At 37.3% G+C, this 18512-nt stretch overlaps 1 protein-coding gene and 1 long non-coding RNA gene across 2 annotated transcripts in view; one reads left to right on the top strand and one right to left on the bottom strand.

Annotated features, from left to right (window-relative positions):
* The window catches only part of LOC115221043, a 336595-nt gene that overhangs the window by 75029 nt on the left and 243054 nt on the right, over positions 1 to 18512 (top strand). The window lies entirely within an intron of this gene.
* Positions 1322 to 16786, bottom strand: LOC118766708. The gene is made up of 4 exons (XR_005002616.1): positions 16774 to 16786; positions 6828 to 6832; positions 4818 to 4819; positions 1322 to 1511 (listed from the first exon to the last, which is right to left on the bottom strand). It is a non-coding gene; the product is annotated as an uncharacterized LOC118766708 (long non-coding RNA).

Here is an 18512-nt window from a genome sequence, read left to right as displayed (position 1 = left end):
CTGTTAATGTTATTCTCGTTTTGTTTTTAAAAAGAAATATAATTCGTCTAATGTTGATTACGATACTATTTCCACTTTTTGCAAAAATTTCCGAGATGATAGTGGCTTATACCTGTCATTCTGGCACCTTTTCATTTTCCTGGAAGTGAAGCATAATTTTGAAGAAAAGTAATTTTATGGAAACGAAATCATTAATCTGTAATCCTTGAACATTTTTCTATTCAATTTTTATTAACTTTGGCAGCTGCTCTATTTATCTGCAAAAGACATAGGAGTAACACATATGCATAAAGTGACTGGCTTAATATACCTGCAGCAGGATTAAATGAAGTATGTCTACATTGCTGCTATCAGTTCCAACATTATTTATTCATTTTTTAAAATTATTTTCTTTTGCTTCTATTCAGAATATATATTATACTCACACACAAAATATCTAAGAATGCCACAGAAAATTCAATTGACTGGATCTCAGACGAGTAAAATTTACAAAGAACAAAATGAAAACATGCTGCTGTATTAGAAAAGACACAACACTGTGTAGAATTGTTATTTTCTTTGAAAAAAGAAAGCCTAGAGGCTAATAATGTAGAAACAGTATCAGACGTTCCTTTTGAAGAACCAGCTGCATTCCTAAGTAGATCTGCAGAAAAGAGGAAGAACGTATTACATCAAAACATTCAAGGTGAAGAATCCTCATGTCCTACTGTCATGAATAGCAAAGTAGCATCATGGGATCCAGACACAATCATATGATTTTCTGTCAGAGAAAAGTATTTGTCCATGTTCTTTCAGGCAAAATCATCCATATGTTAAAATAAAAATGCCTCCGACACCTTCCCAGTATCTCGACACCATTATAAACCAAGTGAAGGCAAACTGGCTGGGCACTATCGTTGTTTAAAAAATTTAATGTTTTATACCATTCATGACAATGGTGAGCAGTTTTTTTAAAGATGTGACCCCTGTACAGCTCATCAGAGGGTAAGGTTTATTGTTTTTACTGCACTTTCCTGCAAGGTCAACATGACAGGTTTTCCAACAAGGAAGGCTTTACTGAAATGAGAAAAGCAGAGGAGAAACTGAAAACAGAAGAACAAAGTCAAGCCCCATCTTTTATGCAGGGATCATCTCATGTTAACAAGGTATTGGAAGAACAAGTCCAGGGAAACAAGAAATACTGGACTGAAGTATTGCATTCTTTCATGTAGTGACTGTGACAATATTTCTAGTTGAGAGAGGTCTGGCATTTAGAGGTAGTGAAGAGATAGTTGACTGAGAAATTTTCTGAGAATTATGGAACAATTTGATCCATTTCTTATGGGTCACTTGAAAACCTTTGGCAATACTGGAAGTGGTAAGCAGTCGTACTTATCACCTACCATCTACGAAGAAATTGTTCTGTTGATGGCAAAACATATCAAGAATTATATTGTTGCAGATTTTAAAACTGCCAAGTATTTCCCTGTTTCTGTAGATCCAACACCAGAATGTTGCTCAGCTTTCAGTTACTGTGTGTTACGTTCTTTCGGGTAAGCCAATAGAAATTTTGAATACTGCAGGAGACAGTCTTATGACAATGCCAGTATTATGTCCTGTCATTTTGACGATTGATGGTATGGAATGCGGAATTGGTTGTAGGTATGAGATTTCTAGTAGAGGAGAACGGAGAGAGGGTGTTCCTGTTGAGATAGGGTGTTGATGTGTGTATCAGTGATACCTGGATAAGGTGGTCAGAGACCATCCAGCAGAGGCTATTTGTAGTAGCGGTAGAAAAGGCAGAGAAGACACAGCACAGTATGGGTCAGAATTTGGTGTGTATTTGTAAGTGACTTCGTGCCAGTCAGTTGAGTAATCTTTTTCTCTCTGAATATGGTCTTATCATACCTCAGATGTGGAATGGTGAAACCCATTTTCTTAATTTATTTTGACGGCAACATATTTCTTATTTTTCCTTTTCAGTTTATTTAAAAGTAATCATTATTTGATTCAACTAAATTAAAATTTATTTATTTATTTCCGTGTATGGATTTATGTATCTATGTCGGTAATATTCATTGGAGTTGTTCTTTATCTCTTGATTTTGTCATTTTTCCTCTTCTACCTTCCCCATCACAACTTTACTTCAACAGTTCATTTGGTTTCTGTTTGTCTTTGATAGAAATTCTAAAGATGAGGAGCCATCAAAACCCTGTGATGCATTTGGTAAAATAAAGTTTACAGGACATAATCAGGGAAATGCAATGGTATTCTTTTTGCTTGCTTTTTATTGATGTTGTTTGTAGAAATTATCCAATAATCAGCTGAATATTTTGTCCTTGGATTTGTATAGCAACAACATTTTACATGCTTTTTGTGAATATTTTTACATATCGTTTCTTTTTTTTGTATAGTTGGCTGTTATTTTTCATATTGGTGTGTGTGTATGTGTGTGTGCGTGTATGTGTGTGTGTGTGTGTGTGTGTGTGTGTGTGTGTGTGTGTGTGTGTGTGGATGGATAGAAGTGATTCTGAGAGGTAAAAAATAACTTGAAAGTGCTATCATTTAAGGTTACTATATGTGGAGATAACATGGAAGAAAGATCTTTCCAACAGAATGACTAGTCATTCTAGCTGGTAGCAATATGATAGATAGGGCCCTGAAGAATATTAAAGCAGGAGAAATCCCATTAGCAATTACTATTATAAGGTTTAAAATACTTGGCACTGTGGGATATGGCTTAGTTACTTGTATAGTCAATCAGATTATACAGGAAAGTGGTATACCTAGTGACTGGCATTACAGCATTACAACAATTGTTACAAGCATAAAGGAGATGCTATAGAAAGGTAATCACAGGAGTATCAAATTGCAGGACAAGGACACGAAAGTTATGGGAACAACTACAGCTCAAGCAATTACAGAAAAAGACGAAACGAGATAAAGTTCGGTTCTGTGCTATAGATAAGTATTAAAAAATCCATGTTTTGAGGAAGTTACTGCAGAGCATTCATTGATCTGCAGAAAACGTTTCACAGAGTTCCTTACTCTGAAAAGGTGAGGTCAAAGAAGAAGCTAGCAGCAGAAGAATAGCTTATGACAGCCACACAAACCCTATACAGAGATACTATTAGAAATTCCATGCGGTATACTTAGTGCAAACTATAGAAACACACGAGTTGCCATAGTATCACAGACAGTTTAACAGAGAAAGTAGACTCCATATGCAGTTGATGCACACTAGCAAAGAAATTCTAAATGTGCATAGGAAATAGATTTTCTGAAATGCTCAGGAAGATCCCTAAACAAAAAAGATAGTTTCTATTACCCATCAGTGGAGCGGTTGTTCTGAAGTTATAGCTACTAAAATAAAAACAGGCTGGAGAAATTTCAAGGAGTTTTTGCCTCTGTTGGTAACAAAATGCTTCCCTATCAGAATGAAAAACTGATTGTATGATGGCTATATACAAACAACAGTGCTACATAGTAATAAGATGTGGGCTCTAAATGCAGTGGACATGTGAAAACCTATACTCCATTGGATGTGAAAAATCTGTGTATATGAACAACAAAGTACAAATGTATTTAAGAGAAAAGTTAGGCATAAGAGGAATCATATGCGTTCGAGGGAGAAGACTATATTGATATGACCATATGATGGTTATGAAAGGGGCTAGCTGTATAACGACATGCTGATCATTGTAAATGGTTGGCTCTTGTGGAAAAGATAACGTAGAACTAAGTAGTGAAAGCTGATTTCAGAATTTTGAATCCGAAAGAGATGACAAAATATTGGGACGAAGAGGTGACCTTCACTGGATCCCCTGTTTTCACTCTCTCCAAGACGTCTTGCATCATGGCACCTCTCTTCTAACACATTTTTTCTGCTTCACTTCCTCAGATCGCCTCTTGATGCAGCTTCATGCCCTTTGGAGCCATCCTGTTATAGGATAGTGCTCTACCAGTTTTCCGCATATTGAGAGCAGTTCTAACCTACTCATGTGCTCGCTCAGATCTCAAATCCCATTTCCTCTCTAAAATACGGGTCTGCCCACCTTACCTCTTTCGTGTTTGAGCCTCAGCGCAATGCCTCCTATAGCCTCGGTGGTTTGCGGTCAACTCACACCACCTCAAATGACCCACAATTTACTCTACCAACTGCACATACTAATCTATCCAGAATGCGATATGTGTAGGAACTCGTAGCCTGTGCTACCTTGGTCATCAAGATCGTCCTAAGAACCTTCGCCATGATTTTTGGTTCTGCACTGAAACCGAATGCCAGCCGGATCAGGAAATATATTCTGTTCTTGTACCTCACCAGATAGTAACACCACTATTTCTCAGAGCTGTAGATATACCGACTTAACATCGACGATCGTAGTCGTTCCTGTTGTCAGCCCCTGTCCCGCAAAATTTCACCGCCCTAAAAGCATTATACGTGCTCATTCAATTCCCAAAAATCTAGCAATGGTTAGACTTTATTCTTTATCGGTTGGACCCTAACACACTAGTGGGAGGACTCCATTCTTCATTTCCTTTCTGCACTGTGGTAAAATGCCTTATTTTCTCCGTCTGTCCAGCCATGTAGCTTTGGCATCTTGTTAACAGGAACGACAAAGTGTTCACTGCCAATATAGACAAAATTACCGATAGAATATCGCCCTGGAATGCGCCTGTTGATAGCTTAATCCTGTTTGTACCAATAGGTGTTGCATTAATAGTTGTCAGTGATAACTGTGTAGACCACGTTGTGGTCATCCATGAGTGAGCACAGATTCAAACACCTTCTTGCAGTCTAGCCATATTGTTAAGATGTTCCAACGATGCTGCTTAACTTCTTTCAGGGCAACTTTGTTAAAGAGGACCTGTCCAGTACAGCTGCAAACTCCTTTCTTTCCCCCTGCCACTTCGTGAGTTATCACACCATTTGTTTGATAATGGTCCTGGGGAGATTTATTCAGGCAACCTGCGTAAAGTTCAAGCCTATAGTTTTTGGTCACATTGGACTCTTCGTTCTTGCGGGCAGTCGTATTACGTGCGAACGTTAGCCAATCTGGTATATCTAGCTCTGCATTCGTTCTTTTTTGCAGCAAGGCCATGAGAATTTCTCTGAAGAATGTGAGATTTCTGTACCTGTAGCATGTTACCAGGTCTCTCCCAGATGGTTTTCCTTTCGGCAGTTACATAATAACCATCAGGAGTGTTTCGCTGATGATGTTAGATGTTTGGGAGAGGCATTTACACAATACTCCCTTCGTATGTCGTTTAGCTCTGCTGCATCATGGTTGTGTTCTTTCTTTATATACCGGATTTCCCGCCAGAATGACTCTAGGTCTTCCGTGCGAAGAGAATTTGCTGCTTTGATAGTGCAACGGTATGCGAAATCGAAGTCAGTGGTCATCAATTGTCACAGTAATTGTGTAATGATATATGTTGATTGTTGGCAGTTAACGATTGTAACGGATATTGATGTTGTAGATGTGCAAAATAAAAGAAGATGCAAGAAGAACAGAGATTAAAGTTATGTTGGCTTCAAATTTTTTATTTACCGTTACTTAATATAATGCCATGCCTCGACGGGCAGGTGTGTGTAATAATATAAGTGGAAAAGCATGCAAAGTTAAGAGGGTTAATTTCTTCTTGTATAGGTGTGTTTGTGATCTCGTCATTATGTAGTAGTAAAAGGATAGAGATAGGGTAATGTTGTAGAAAACAAAATTGAGTTAGTGAATGTCAGAGAGTAGTGGGAAGTTGTATGTCTCATATTGTTTTCTTTCTTCCCCTAGCAATTTGTCTCAAGTGGCTGTCTGCCGGTGGCCATTTCTAGTTGCCTCTGTTCACTAACTGATATTTCCTTAGCAAATTCTAGTATTTATAACTATACAAAACTAGTTAGAAAGATAGCTATGCTGCAAAGACAATGGATATACTTTGAGGGCTTGACTGTTATCTCAATTCAACTCCCCATCGCATACAAAAGGTTAGAAGAGTCAAGTGGCAAAGACATAATTCAACTTAGCAAAAGCCATGTGTTCATTTTATTGCTGTCAACTTAATGTCTCTTTATGACAAAAGTGCTGTTGAAATGTGAAAGGAAATTTGTCGATTCAGGTTCGAATCTACTCTATGCCTAAATGAAGTCCACTACAATAATATCACTGATCATACTGCGATATAGAGTTTGTGGGTTTCGGGAAAATTGTGTGCAATTTTTTACAATAGCAGCGTTGTTCATTTACTGCTCGTAAATCGTGTTTGAGGGTGACCAGTTGGCTTGTGAGTGTTTCTCGATGACAATTCTCATACCATTTGGAGAATCTATCATGCTGTTGTAGCTAGTGATTTGTGAAGTCATTTTTAGCTTTGGATTTCATAATAAAATCCAACTGTTCTATTTTTTCTATCTCCATTATGTTATTGGGGTGCGGTGAGTTAATCCATTTTGGATTATCATTATCCTTTGGATCAGTCTCTTTGGATCAGCCATATGTGGAAACAAAGTTACTGCGGCAACATATAGCAGGATATTTTTTTGTCCAAAAGCAAGGAGCTTGAATTTGAGTTACTTGTTCTCTTACAAATTCGTCACTCGTAGATTACCTCATGTCAGTGGTGCTTTTCCAAACTCTTGTCGGTATTGTTATCCCTTGCAGTACCTTATGTATATAAGACGTGAAGTTCTGCTTGAACTCGATGTAAGCTGCGATTTTAGTATTCGATGCCATAATGTGTGTGTGTATATATGTATGTATGTATGTATGTATGTATGTATGAATTATGTGTCTGTGTATGAATATATGTGTGTATGTACTGATGTGCGTGCGTACACATACGCACGCATGCACACACGCTTGCATGCGTACAACTTGGGCAATAGTCTATTTTACTCTTGTGATGTTATGAATTATATTAAACTGGAGTGAATTTTACTAATTCTGAGCTGCATATGACATTGATATTCGAAATTTACTCTGTTGTGACGGAATGATTGAAAAAAGTATTACAAAACAGGAGAGAGATAACATAATATTTTCTTGTAAAGAATTGTTTAAAGAAATCACTAATTCTAAGTTTTATATTTATGGCTAAACTCTATGTATGATAGAAAAATTCAAAAGTGTTGCAATATAGGCGTAGGAGTGGCTGTGTGGTAAGTAGCTTGCTTACCAACCACTTGGTTCCGGGTTCAGTCCCACTGCGTGGCACCTTGGGCAAGTGTCTTCTGCTATAGCCCCGGGCCAACCAATGCCATGTGAGTGGATTTGGTAGACGGAAACTGAAAGAAGCCTGTCGTATATATGTATATATATATATATGTGTGTGTGTGTGTGTGTGTGTGTGTGTGTGTGTTTGTGTGCCTGTGTTTGTCCCCCTAGCATTGCTTGACAACCGATGCTGGTGTGTTTACGTCCCCGTCACTTAGCGGTTCGGCAAAAAGAGACCGATAGAATAAGTACTGGGCTTACAAACAATAAGTCCCGGGGTCGATTTGCTCGACTAAAGGCGGTGCTTCAGCATGGCCGCAGTCAAATGACTGAAACAAGTAAAAGAGTAAGAGTATAGAAGATATTTAACATAAGATATTAAACATATTATAATAAGTAATTATTACAATAACATCTGTGGATAATATTCATTGAAATTGTTGCTTGAATTTTCTTGATTTCATCTGTGACAGGAGAAACCTCTAACTTTTCAAATATTTATTGTTAGTTCTCTATATTATGGATACAAGCAATAACTCTGCACAATAAATTTATTCACCAAATTATCAGTAACTGAATTTTTTTTCCATTTTATTAAACATTAGGTTACATTAATACAATGTTTCTTTTTTCTACATACAGTTTGTTCGTGTGGATCACCAAACCCCTATGGAAATTATGATGTGTTTGATAAGATTTACATGGAATATTCGTTTACCAAGTTTGCTTATTTCTGTGATTGGGGGAAGAGAAGACATTCAGTTGAACCCACATACTGAAGCTGTTGGGCGTGGTTTATACAAAGCAGCAAGAACCATAGGTATAAAGTTTTATTTAATAATAATAATAATAATAATAATAATAATAATAATAATAATAATAATGTGCTGAATATGTGGGAAGAGAATGTGTCAAAGTGTGACTCACATTGTTAGTGCTTGTGAAAGTCTTGCACAGAAAGAGTACAAGCATAGATATGACAAAGTAGCCCATAGCCTCCACTGCTGGAGCACATGACCTAGTGGTTAGAACAGCGGACTTGCGGTCGAGGGATCGAAGGTTCGAATCTCAGACCGGGCGATGTGTGTGTTTATGAGCAAAACACCTAAGCTCCACGCGACTCCGGCAGAAGGTAATGACGAACCTCTGCTGACTCTTTCGCCACAACTTTCTCTCGCTCTTTCCTCCTGCATCTTGCAGCTCATCTGCGATGGACCGGCGTCCTGTCCAGGTGGGGAACCTATACAACAAGGAAACCGGGAAACCGGCCCTTATGAACCAGGCATGGCTCGAAAAAGGAACAAACAAAATAGCCTCCACTGGCTACTATGTCGTAAGTAAGGATATGAGGCTACGGGTGCTTGGTGCCAACATACACCAGAAAAGGTAATGGACGATAAGGGGAACTTTGATTTGCAGACAGACAAGGTGTTACAGCACTGAAGGCCGGATATAGGAAGGACAAACAAGAGTGCTTAATAATCGACGTAGCAGTGCCAAGAGATCAACACATCATCATGAAAAAGAGAAAAAGTTGATAAATATGGAGACCTGAGAATTGATGTCGCTAAGATGTGGCAGCTACGAGAGTCAAACATAAAGGTTACTCCTGTTGTCAAAAAATATCTGAAAAACTTTTAAATACCCAACAATCTCGGTGTATTGCAAAAGTCGGCATTACTTGGAAATGGATGAATATTGCGTAAAGTACTGTCTGTCTGAGGTCCTTGTTGTGACTTGACAAACAGTGTCATTATTTTAATAGCCTACCAATGTATACAGTGCGTTTCTCTGCTCTGAGTATCAGGAAGAAACTCGGCAAGAAATTGAAACAGAATCGAAAGAAGATTATAATAATAATAGCAATAATAAAAGTAATAACAATCCTTTCCACAATAGGCACAAGGCCTGAAATTTTGAGGGAAGGGACTAGCCTGTTACATCAAGCCCATGTTTCACTGGTATTTAATTAATCCACCCCGAAACAATGAAAGGCAAAGTCGACCCCAGCAAAATTTGAAATCAGAACATAAATAGGAACCAAATGCCGCTATGCAGTCAGCTCGATGTCTTAATAATAATAATAATAATAATAATAATAATAATAATACGAAGGAGGGTGGTGTCATCAAAACTGAAAATCGTGTAATGAAAGAAAAATTTAAAGAAGAAATGAATAAGAAAAAACATGGAATGAAAAACTGTACGGTCAGTTTCCAGAGATATGAACGCCAAGACAGATACAGAGGACCGGTGGCTGTGGATGAGGAGGATTGACCTGAAAATAGAGACAGAAGCACTCATGTTTGCAGCTCAAGAACATGCGTTAAGGACCAAGTATGTGAAGTGCAGAATAGACAGCACCATCGACAGTGAGAAGCGTAGAATGTGTGGTGAGGGGGGTGAAACAGTATGGCACAACACGAATACAAAATCAATTACTTCTTCAATTACTTGTTTAATGTCATCAATTACTTCTTCAACAATAAATTTAGTGTTGCTCTTCTGAACAACAGTGACGTTGATGAAGGGCGTACGTATCTGAGCGTGTGACTGTTGGTCAATTTGTCAGTTGTTTTTTTTTTTGTTTTCGTGTTTTTTTTGCGGTTGTGAACGTGTTTTAAAAATTGGTTTCCTTGTGATGAAGGTGTTGATGTTGGCGTTGATTTGTTTTTTAATCAGTGTTGTGACGGATTTTGATGTTTACAGTCATGTCTTAGGGCCTTCAATTTGGACTGTTCTCCGTTTGCTTCAGATTCAGTTTTTTTTTCTCTTATCTGCGACAAAGACTTTTTGGTGCGATGTCAATGAAGTCTTTGCTTTTAAGAGGACTTAGTAGGACGAAGGAGTCATATGTGAGATAATAGCTTTGTTCATACCTTGAAGAGTTGGTAATAACAGCGGAGATATTCGTGCTTATTCCTCTACGGGGCAAAAGGCTTTGAGGTGGTTCGTATACACACACCTAGAACACTTCATTTCTTTCGCTTCTATATAAACGGGCATCTGTTCGCATTTCCCGGCACAGAAAAATCATGAGTAAGATTTATTTCCTATGAAGAAACTAATATCTGGAATTGCATCAGATTTCCATATCTATTGAGTTGTAAGGTGGACTTCACCTTCACCATCTCCCCATGCTCCTCCTAAATCTCTCGCCGGATCACGGTGAATCGGTTCTTGACTCGAATACGAGTCAACCATTTATTCATGTAACGGGAATCATCACAAAAGCTTGGAACGTGCAGGCTATAGTAACCATTTTTCTGGCTTCTTGCTCAGTGCTACATATAACAGCTAACGTCCCGTAGTGCATACTGTTGCATATGTGTAGTATTGGGGGGGGGGCACAGTTCTTGCAGTCGTCTTTTGGTCTCTGCTGGAGTAGGAAATTTAAGTTTCCTCTCTTTGCGAGAAACATATTGGCAGACAATTCTTTGTCGCTCGGTAGGTTTTCTTTTTAATCCTCACTGGTTGCGAAATGTCACTTTGGTATTGCTGTGCTTTATTTTTCAAATCTTCAACCGAATGGACGGTCCACTAGATTACTGCTCCCAAAAAAGATAAAGCGTTGTTGTGAGTCCTTATGTTATTGTTGTTGCTGTTGTTTTTTTACACAGTTGCCATTGGCAGATGTATTGGTCTTTTTGTTATTGCTGTTGTTTTCAATGTAGTTGTTTATGTTACTGTTGTTATTATCAATCTTGTTCATGCTGCTGATGTTGTTGTTGATATAGTTACTATTATTGTTGTTTCTGCCGCTTGTGCTGCTGCTGTTTCTTTGTTTGTTTGTTGAGCGAAGCGGTCTTCGTCCTGTAGTGGGAGAAGTCCGAAACATAGTCCTTTGCTATTCGTAAGACCCGCAGAAGAAAAGGCAGGTCAACTCCCGACACCGAGAGCATCGATGGATGGGTGAATGCGCATCCAGGCTCAGCGGTTGCGTAGGAAGTCGGGGACAAGAAACAGGAAGAAAGAGTGAAGAGAAAGTTGGAGCGAAAGAGTACAACAGGCGTTTCAGAGTTTTTATTTTCCAGATGATACCCGTTAATCCTGTTGTAGCTCTTATCCTATTGTTTGTTCACTTATCCATATTGTTAGCCTTCAGCATTCTCCTTTCCATGGGTCTTTGTGTTGATATAAATTTATTTCCAATGTTCTTGTGGTTAGCCCAGTAGCACACACTAGTTGAAGATCTTTTTTTACACACATGGACACGTTACTACTCACGATGTGATTCAATTTACCAAAGGACGCTCATCCCAATTGTTCAATATTTAAAAATGTTTATCAGTATTTGTCCAACATAAGTTTATTGATTCACATGTCTTACTATTTCATCATCTATTACTACACTTCAGCTGTGATTAGATGGAACTGAGTTCCCGCCATTTTTTTAAATTAAAATTTTTTAAAAGGTTTAATAAAAAATTACAACTAATTAATCAATAATGTATTCACCCTTGTTATTTGCAACTTCTTTCCAACTTTCAACATGATTTTCAATACCTCCTTGGTAGAAATTACCCGATTTCGATTCGAAACATTGATCCAACCAAGCTCTCATTTCTGCATCACTATTGAACGAAACTCCAAAAGACGTGGAAATCTGTTGGTACCAAATCAGGAGAGTACGGCGGGTGTGGCAGTACTTCCCAGCCATGCGTTTGAATGACTTCCTTGGTCATATTGGCGATATGAGGGCGGGTGTTGTCGTGCAGCAGAAGAACTCCATGCTGCCGATTCGGTCTTTTCTCATGAATAGCCGTGTTGAGTCGTTCCATCTGTGGAACGATGTATGAGGCAAAAGTTGTTATAGATAGATCCCTCAAGAACTACACAGGTTTGAGTATTCCTGATACACTATCTGTATCTTGCATCAATCTCTCTGTGAATATCTAAATTTATTGACTACACCCTCCTTGTCTGAGTCCTTCCTCCTCAGGGCCACCTCTCCTCACTAACACAGGCGGGTGTACTGACAAAGCTTAAATGAACAAACCTATGTTGAAAATCATTCCAGCAATGACCATCCCAACTTATAAAGGGTTTTTCAGACTATTTCCTTCAATGTGTTCTCTCCTTTTCAAAGACAGTAGGGAGAGAGGGAGGAGATATAATTGCTATTTTCTGAAGGTCCAGTGACCATGTAAAGGTTACTCGAGGAATTGTGAAATGGAAAGAGTGACAGTCATGTACTATTTCAGAGCATTACTAGACTTGAGCCAATAAGTGAAACCAAGTCACACTTCCATCTAAGACTTTACTCTTGCTCTCTAACAAAACACATTTCAAGTTAGCAATATGGAATAAAAAATGCAGGGTGCTGATGATTATAGCTGAAAAGGGCTGAATGAAGTATATTGTTGTATTTAGGTTTTGGTTCTTTCCGTTATGAGTTCAAATTCTACTTGGGTTGTATTTTTGATTTATATGTCTTGTCAAGGATTCATTGAAAAATTAATAATTGAGTTTCATTTAGTTCATCATATCTTTGTTTCTATAATGAGAAATGTATCAATATTTGAATCACCTCCAGTTAGTGACTGGTGCCTATTTCATCAAGTTTACATGGACAAAGGAAATTCAACCATTTTGTGTGAAGTCAGAATGTGAAGGAATATAACTAAATACCAGAAGGTATTTTGTGCAAAAATCTACAGTAGTTTTAGAATAAGAAATCAATATTTGAATATAATTCTTGATCTCTTGTTTTGCAGATGCTTGGATCATAACTGAAGGCTTACATACTGGAGTTGCGAAATATATTGGGAAAGTTATGCATAATAAGGAAAATAAAGTGGATGCCATGAATGAAGTGACAACTCTTGGTATTGCACCATGGAACTGTGTACTGAGGAAAAATCCCTAGTGGATAAGGAGGTAAATTTCTGTTTCAGTTATTTTCCTTTTTTTAACCTCTTATATATCCTTTCTCCATATTAACATTAAGTATTGATTTATATCATTTTACTGTTGGTGTTTGAAAGTTCAATATTAATTATAAAATGGTAACATTTAATTATTAAATTACATCAAGACATAAAGAAAAATCCATATGATTTCCATTTATGATACATTGCTAATTTTGTGATAAGAGAAGTAATATTTTCAAGGGTTCTTGACTTTCGTGTGTGTATTATTTTTTTCTATTTTATTTGAAACGAAAAAGTAAATGGCCGAGTGAATGAGATATTTGACTACCTGATCATAGAGAATGAGTTCTGTTTCATTGTTTCTGGGGAAAATACTATGTTCTACATTGCCTCAGTTTTTTTTTTTTTTTTTTGCTTATCAAGAAAAAATATATCAATTTGGCAATATTCCATCACTTCTCAAAGATTATCAATCATCTTGATTTCTTGCTTGACATTTTGATCTAGTTTCTGGATTTGGCTAGAGTTTGTTTGCAATGGATATAACTCAACATTAAACTTATTGTTTCATGCTTTGTGCAGTGTAACTATTTGACAGAGATTAAGATTTGATGTGGTTATATAGCAGAGATCTCTTGCCAAGAGCCTGGTTCTGGGAGTCTTTCGTGCTTTGCTGACTCTGATATCCAGTTGAATTATTTACGTGAATCGAAGTAGTGGTTAAAGACAACACATGGGTTATAGGTTTTTACTATGTTTCCACCACCAGTTGTTTCAAAAATTCTGCAAATATCCTGAATACTTCACTTTTTTCCCTTTCCCCAAGCTAAAAATATAATAATAACGAAAATACAAAACGTGACTATCACAACATAGAGAAAAAGATACCCTGAGGTTGTGTGAGATTTGGATTAAATCACCTTATAGCAAATGAGTAGTGTAAGATCCGCAGAAAGTCAATATAAATGAGCAGCCATATCCATGGATCTTCCCTGGTTATTTTAAAACTAAAGATTGTGAAAATACATAATTTCTTTGCATTATGTTTTCTGAAGCAATTATTTCTCGGATTTGTGTAAAGTTCTCTTAGGGAAAACAATATTCTTTCTTATAGAATTGTTATCTCTTCATCTTTAGGAGTTACTTTCTTTTATTTTTGTCCTTACGTCAGAAAGTAAAAACTTCGTAGAAAAAGCTATACGCACTTGTTCATGAGGAATCACTGGTTTAACGTTCTTCGCTTTTGTCTAGTGACAATATCATAAAACTATTTTAAAGTTATTGAAAGGTTTAAAGATTTAAATAATCTTAACAGTGTAATGAAATCAAAGACATTCTATAGTATCATTATGCTATGATACGACTACACTGAGACCAGTGTTACAAATCTTAATACATTTTCTATTTTAGAGAATAGTGCATACGACTAGAATTGAAATCGCTAACCTAGTGAACAAAGTACTGCAGCTGTCACGCTGCAGTATGGATTCTAAATTTGTGTATGTATGTATGTATGTATGTATGTATGTATGTATGTATATATATATATATATATATATATATATATATACAGGGGGCCTCTAAATTGCGCACAAATGAAAACAACACTCGCATCTCGTTTTAACAGATATTTTAACAAACTTTCATTAAAATATCTTGAAATGCTAAAGAGTAAATTTATTATATAGATGAACCACTCACTGCAATTCTTCAGGCCAGTCGTTTTGTTTACGTTGGTGAATACTGCCATACTCCTTGCTTTCAGTTCATTTTTGGTGTCACAAGAAGTTTCATTGGTCTCTTACTCAACTGCGCCCCGCACATAATAATGAAGCGGGTTGCTGTCTGGGAAGTTAGGTAACCAGATGTTAAGTGTGATGTGGTTGCGGAAATTGTCTGATATCCATGACTGGGTTCTACAGCTTGTGTGGTATGGTGCAGAGTCCTGTTGCCAGACATGAGGTCTTCCAGCAGCCACCCTCTTGACCTAGGGCAGCACTACGTCCTCCAAGCACTTTATGTAGGGCTCTGTACTGAGTCTGGAGCCATGTGGGAAGATGAATGGAGGCATAATGTCGCCATCACTAGTGATTACACCAAACACTATGATGTTGAGGGGATGTTTGATTTTCATCTCACTCGGTACATATCAAATTGCACTGTCCTCAGATTGACACCCAAACAATCTGAAATATTCGTATTGGAGCTTCCAGCGCGAATGCCAAGCAATACAGTTTGTCATTTCCAAATGTTTGGCATAGTGAATTGCGTCATGGTGCTGCTTTACTCACAGACTGTGCCCAACTGACCCTACTATAGTGTGTAGTCGACAAAATCAAAAACGAACAATGCACATAAGCGAAAGCAAAAAAATAAAAAATAAAATGGTGACAATTTCTGATATTCAACGCGGAATTCTCTGTATTTGAGTGCGGAACTCTCTGTTATTCAGATTATTATTATCATTGCTTTACTTCTCAGAACGTTCAGTCTCGTTTGTTCTGGTAGATTCTATGAGAGAAGACAGCAGCCTGCAGTCAGAGATCTCACAAAATCTCTTTCTGCACATTATATGATACTTGGTTGTTAATTATTGTAGGAAACTTTCAATATACAAGTACCAATCTCAAAATCCTACCTGTCCCCAGTAGATCAGTTTTTTGGCCTTGCTCTGCTCTCATGTCAATTCCGATTTCTTTGACATATTTCTCGAACTTGGTTGTTAGTGCTCGGAGTGCCCTTAAAACTACTGGAATGACAGACACTCTCCTCGTAGTCTATATTCTCGCAATTTCGTCTTTTAGAAGTCTGTACTTTTCAATCTTTTCTAGTTCTTTGTCACTTATGCGTGCATCTCCGGGTATTGCAATATCTATAATCTTGGTTTCCTTTTTCCCTTTATCTACCACAACAATATCTGGTCTCCGAGCCTTGATCAAGGAATCACATTGGATCGTAAAATCTCACAGTATCTTATGTTCCTTGTTCTCAGTGACTACTTCTGGTTCATGTTCGTATCATTTCCGTATTCAGTTCAGGTCGCACTTTTCACATAGCGTCCAGGAGACAAACTTAGCCACATTATCGTGCCTCCTTTTGTAGTGCTTTTGAGACAGCTTGCTACACTCACTCACAATATGTGAGATTGTTTCGTTTTCGCTTGCACACATCCTAAAAAGAGGCGGTTCGGAATTTGGTGTAATTAGTTCTCAGAGCTTGTTCCTAGGTGCTACATATAAATGCCTCACTGCATCCTTTCAGATCACTTTTTCTTAACCATCTGTAAGTATTGATCTTGTCTTTTCCTTCGATTTCTCTGAGGTATTGCCCATGCAACGGTTTCATTTTCCAGTTGTGTACTCTTTTTTCATTTTGTTTCTTAAATGCTTGTGGGTGCCCTCCTGTTACAGGAGAACTTATAGGCATAATCGAGGAACCGCACTGTCCGAAATTTCCCCGAACACCAAGAGCAAGTGCCCACTCCGACTTACAGGTCTACACTGAGAGAGGTACCATCCACTCTTGCCATTTTTGCAACTTTCACCCACCTTTCAAATACACTCACTCAAGGACAGAACTTCCCTCTCCACTCGCAATTTCATTTTTCAAGTGAAAATCCACTTCCTTTCATAGAGATTTTTATTTTCCTGTAGCCAGGGGAGACGTTTACGCTGGTCTATATTTATCGACTGCGTGATGTTTAGTTCTTCTACTTTTGTTATTTCTTCAATTGGTCCTCCCTCCTCGGTTTTAGCTGGTGTGTGTTATTTTGTTTGTTGTTTTATGCTTCAGTATTCGCCTGTCTATGTGTGTTGTTATGTGTATGGAGTGTCATTATGCATCTGTATACCAATTCATTAGTGTTCTTTTTTTTTTATGTCTTGTAACATTAAAATCTCCCTAACACATTCAGTATAACACAATCCATATTCTGATACTTTCTCTCCCTATTTCCAAAGCTATCTCTCTCTTTCTCTTTTTCCCACTTTCCCTGCTCTTTGTTACTCCCCCCATCTCTCTTAGCTGTATATTTTTCTGTATCAGAACAAACAAACACCATTTTATTTTTGTGACAATGGTTTTTATAATATGTAATACAATTAAAATATTGATTTGATTTCTAGGGATCGTGGCCTGCAGACTATTCCATACAAACTAATTCTAAAAGAAGAAAAGTATGCATTGGATCCTAATCATTCACATTTTATCCTTGTTGATGATGGTACCAAAGACAATTTTGGAGAAATAATTGAATTCAGAAAAAAGTTAGAACATACTATTTCACAAGAGAAAATCCCAGGTAAGTTGTTATTACTGAGAAATCTAAACATATCATACAGAACAGAGATGAAATATTATTGAGAATTCCTTGTTAAATGACACATACATCATATCAAATGTCTCCCTTTAATATGGAACCGATCTTTTATAGGTTTTAGTTAAATTATTTTAATATTTAAGACCTAAGCAATTCTATTTTTCTATGGTATCCAATCAACATTTACTGAATGATTCTTTTATTCCAATGTTGACCGGCTCAGTGGTGTCACTGCTTTGCTAATAAAGTCACAATGAGTTTGAACATGTCTGGATTTTCTCTATGAAGTTTTGTTCTCTTATTGTTCCTATCATTATGTTTTCTCCAAATGTATTCCTCATTGTTGTACATATTGGTTAAACTTTGTCTAGGATGCTATCGTCACATTTGGGCCGGTGTCCCAGTTGCTATTCCTCCCTCCTCATGACTTTAAAGCATGTTTCTGACGTTATTGGTCCTGTTTTGGTAGCTAAACTCCAACCTCACTTTATCATTGTGATATGACTTCCTTATCTCTTTTCTCCCATTGTCATTTTTTCCCTAACTCCCTAACTTCCCTTCTTGTCCCTTCTCTTAATGTGGCTAATTGAGTGATTCATCTATTTGCTACTTCTCATCATTTCCTGTTCTTATTCCCTCCAGTCAGAAATGTTTTTTTAATCTCAGTGTTCCCCCTAACTTTTTCTTGTTTTTCAGATAACAATGATTTCCTTTTTAAATTTGGGTTTACTATTTTGTTTTATTTTTATTACAGTTTCCCCTAGATGAGACAGTTGATCTCCCTGAAAGATTAGCTCTCATGTTTCTAAGCACTTTAAAGATTTTATTTTGTTTTAAAGTGATCCAATTAAGGCAGGCATAGATTTCATTAATTCTTCTTCCTTTTTGGGATCACTGGTTGGGTCTGATGGAAGCCACTTGATACCAAAGGCTACTCTACTTTTTCGAGATATATTGTCATGTTATCCTTCATTGATTTACTCAGAGCCTCCAGAATTCACTTGTTTTTCATTAAACATTAATCCATGGCAATCATTTGATATCTCTAAGTAACTCCTAATTTTGAAATTCATGGCAATGTGTCCCCAGGTGCATCAAGTCTAAAAAGGGTTTGAAACAGAATTTGCTGTATAG

Source organism: Octopus sinensis, linkage group LG17, assembly GCF_006345805.1.
Source record: "Octopus sinensis linkage group LG17, ASM634580v1, whole genome shotgun sequence".
Lineage (NCBI taxonomy): Eukaryota > Metazoa > Mollusca > Cephalopoda > Octopoda > Octopodidae > Octopus > Octopus sinensis.
The sequence above is the reverse complement of the archived record's forward strand: the minus strand, read 5'-3'. Positions and strand labels throughout refer to the sequence as shown.